This window comes from Dicentrarchus labrax, unplaced genomic scaffold, assembly GCF_905237075.1.
Source record: "Dicentrarchus labrax unplaced genomic scaffold, dlabrax2021, whole genome shotgun sequence".
In the NCBI taxonomy this organism is placed as follows: domain Eukaryota; kingdom Metazoa; phylum Chordata; class Actinopteri; family Moronidae; genus Dicentrarchus; species Dicentrarchus labrax.
In genome coordinates this window covers 28,244,292-28,248,306 of record NW_026136715.1, presented here as the reverse complement: position 1 = coordinate 28,248,306, position 4,015 = coordinate 28,244,292, and the positions used below count along the sequence as shown (strand labels likewise).

At 42.1% G+C, this 4,015-nt stretch overlaps 1 long non-coding RNA gene across 1 annotated transcript in view; it reads right to left on the bottom strand.

Moving 5' to 3' along the window:
* The window catches only part of LOC127377845 (uncharacterized), an 88,426-nt gene that overhangs the window by 33,253 nt on the left and 51,158 nt on the right, over positions 1-4,015 (bottom strand). The gene's annotated exons all lie outside the window — the stretch shown is intronic.

Here is a 4,015-nt window from a genome sequence, read left to right as displayed (position 1 = left end):
TATCTGCCCAAATGTGTGTTTGTATTTCATGTTATTATGTGTTTGTACATGAATTAAGTTAATTTGTTTGATTGTCAGGTGAATTAAAGGTGATTGGGACAGTTTTTGAATTTTCTGACTTGTGGAATCCTACTTGAGATAAATACCCAACACAAGATATACTTCAGTAGAAATTACCTATCCATCTGAGGAGGAAAGAAGGTTATATCATATCATGTTGATCATTATGGATTAAAGCTGCAGTAGGTAACATTCATAAACATAATATTTGCTGAAACTTCTGACCTACTGTCAGGATAAAATGGAAGCAAATATGTATATAAGTTACCCACTACAGCTTTAAGACTCTATTTTCAATTCTGTTGAAATGTATTACTGACTTAAGGTTTAAAAATCTGTCCACAATTCATACAGTATTAAGCCACTTTCCCTCACTGTTACAACAATGATGTGCCTCCCTCTCCCTCCCTTAATTCTCTCCCCCCAAACTTTATTGAAGACATTTCTTTGCCGTAAAAAAGTAAATTTTCCTGTCTTCCTACATCTTTCTTCCTGTCTCACAGAAACAGATAAGTTAGGATGGGTTAAGAGGTCAAGGCTGAATTAAGTGTTAGGTTTGGCTTGGTTAGGGTATTAGGGTAAACTGTTGCAGGCTTTTTTGCTAGCTAGCTAGTCCAGTCAGCGAAAAAAAACACCTTAAATCCAGCTAGCCCATGAACATTTTTTAGCAACACCGGGGCCCCGCATGGAACTGCCCTTTCTCCCTTCCTCTTCACCCTCTTCACCACGGACTTCAACTACCACACAGAGTCCTGTCATCTTCAGACGTTTTCTGATGACTCTGCTGTGGTGGGGTGTATCAGCAGCAGAGGTGTGAGCAGAACCATCTGCAACTCAATATTAAAAGGCTAAGGAACTGGTTGTGAACCTGAGGAAGACCAAGGCCCCACTGACCCCTGTTTCCATCCAGGGGGTCAGTGTCACACTGTAGAGGACTACAAGTCCCAGGGAGTTCACATAGACCAGGGGTGGGCAACCACTCAGAGACTAAGAGCCACATTTTTTACTGTGTTACTGCAAAGAGCCACATCATACACACATGAACATCCCCCCATCCCTTCCTCTCTCTCTCTCTCTCTCTCTCTCTCACACACACACACACACACACACACAGACCACTGCTCTGCCAGACCTCTGTTCAGCCAGATTTACTGTAAATGTCACACACCAACATGATGGACTCCTACCGTACTAAGACCACAGGCCAGTCATTTTCAACAATGAACATTGTGTGCAATGTTTCACACACACAAACTCTCAGTTCTCAAGTCCACAAACAAAAATATAACAATTTACAAAAGCGTTTTTCTCTTACTATGCATCTTGCTTAGTGGGACTTCTGGCATTCCTTGCCTTGAACAATCCTCTTCACATCTGGCTTGTATTCCGTTGTTGCCAGGTGTGTCAGTGAGAACAGATCGATGCTCTGATTTCACATGTTTCAGGGTAGAAAACAGAGACTCGCAGACGTATGTTGACCCAAACAAACATTGACAGTATCTGGAGCGCGGCCCGTTTGACATTGGGGTATTTTTCCATTGGCACACTTTTCCAGAACTCAATGGTCCCTTCCCTTAAAGCAGGGTTCAGTTGGTCCTCCTCACAAAGATCGATCATCTCCAACTCAGCCGCAGCCTCAGCTGTGACTAGCGGGGATTTCAAACAGTCCGTCTCCGCATTAAAAGGGTCGACGAGGAACGTGATCTGTGGCCTTTCAGTTGTAGATCACGGAACCGGGTCGCAAAGCTTTCGTGCAGGTTTTCAACCAGTGTTGGGTATCTGGCTGTTTGCTTATTCAGGGCGGCGCTGGTGACTTGCCCGCTGGCTTTTAGCAGAGCGGGAAAATGCGCTAAATCTCCTTTTTGAATATGCGTCTCGAACAGCTTCAGTTTGTTGACAAACGCAAACTTTTGATGAGTGCCTTCGTTGCCTCCGTCATGGCGCAAATTAAGGGGTTCACCCGGGTATGACGTTCACATCAATGCCGATCGGAGGTGAAACCGATTAATATCGGGTGTTAGCGGGTTTACATAGGTTTTTTTGGGCAGTATGAAAGGGGCTATACACAACACAGAGCTCGATATGAACGGAAGAGCCGCATGAAACCAGGCAAAGAGCCACATGCGGCTCGGGAGCCGCGGGTTGGCCAGGCCTGGACAATCAACTGGACTGGGATAAGAACACTCAAGCCCGCTACAGGAAGGGCCAGAGCCGTCTCTATTTCTGAGGAGGCTGAGGTCCTTCAACATCTGCAGGACCATGCTGAGGATGTTCTATGAGTCTGTGGTGGCCATGCTGTCCTGTTTGCTGTTGTCTGCTGGGGCAGCAGGTTGAGGGTAGGGCTAATCAGTCCCTCCAGAAAAAACGATTATGCATCAAATAATTCAATTCAGTTCAATTATATTTGTATAGCGCCAATTCAAATAGAGCAGGTCTAGACCGAACTCTTTAACATTATTTACAGAGACCCAACAGTACCACCATGAGCAAGACCTTGGAGACAAGGGCAAGGAAAAACTGCCTGTTAAAAGGCAGAAACCTAGGACAGATCCTCCGGCTCTAGGTGGGTGGTCGTCTGTCTCGACCAGTATTCAATGCATAATCATCCAAAGTCCGCATATTTATGCGGGGGCCGCATTTTTTTCAAAGACGCCGCACTTTCGCCGCATAAATTGCCGATTTCCGCGCAAAATATGCGGGGCTTGCATGATTTCATAATCCATGCATTTTCGTTGCAGAAAAGTCACATATATATTAACAGAAAGTTGAAAAATGCGTTTACTTCACTCAAGAGCAGCCATTTTCCCCTGTTGACATGGGAACGTTATGAAGGGACATAGTAATCCCTTTTATTTATTCATTTTTACAGAAGTTGTAGCATATTCCTTTTGTAAAGCTACAGAACTTGTTTGACTCATCAATGTTTTGTAAGTTTGAGCTATGTGTTTATTAAGGTCTGAAATAAAACAAGATGAGAACTTAAATATTCCCAGCACTTTCTGTGATGTAGTATGTTTATCATAGGAAGTAATAAGAAATGACTCTTTACATTGAGGTAGTAGCCTAGTGAGAACAGGGTGTTGGAGGAATCACTTTTCTCTTTTTCATCAAACCACAATTTTTGCAAGTTCCTGCAATTTCATTGCATAAAATTGCATAAATATCTCACATATTCCATCGCATTTTTTAAGAAAACGTGCCGCATAATCAAGGATTTTTGTCCACAACAATCACAAAAAAACTCGGCATTTTTCTGGAAGGACTGGCTAATAGACTCAATAACCTGATCCGCAAGGCCAGTGACGCTGTGGGGGTGGAGCTGGACTCTTTACAGCAGTGTCAGAGAGGAGGATGCTGTCCAAGATTCATACTATCTTGGACAATGTCTCCCACCCACTCCACAATGAACTGGTCAAACACAGGAGGACTTTCAGTGCAAGACTCATTCCGCCGAGATGCACCACAGAGCATCACGGGAAGTCAGTCCTGCCTGTGGCCATCAATCTCTTCAACTCCTCCCTCAGAGTGTCAAAACTCTGAGTCATTAGTCATTAAATTGTTAATGTGCAATAAGTCGATTAAGTGCAATACCCAAGTCAACTTGATTATTGTGTCATTCTTTGTAATTATCTATAACTCTGCAACACCACAATCTTAAAACTCGTTACTATTTATTTAATTTCTGTCAATAATACTGTGGAATATGTTTATACTTATGTTTAGATTTACATTTACTTTGTAAATAGGCTCTTATTATGTTATTATATCTCTTAGGCTCTATTTCCATTTTTATTTTAACTTTTTATTATATGTATATACCAATACATTCATTTCTATTCTATATATTTTTCTAGATATTGTATATAAGTACTATTTTTTAACGTTGTGTGAGTGGAACAACTGTAATGAACCAATTTGAAAAGTGTCCTGAGATAACTTCTGTTATGAATTGGCG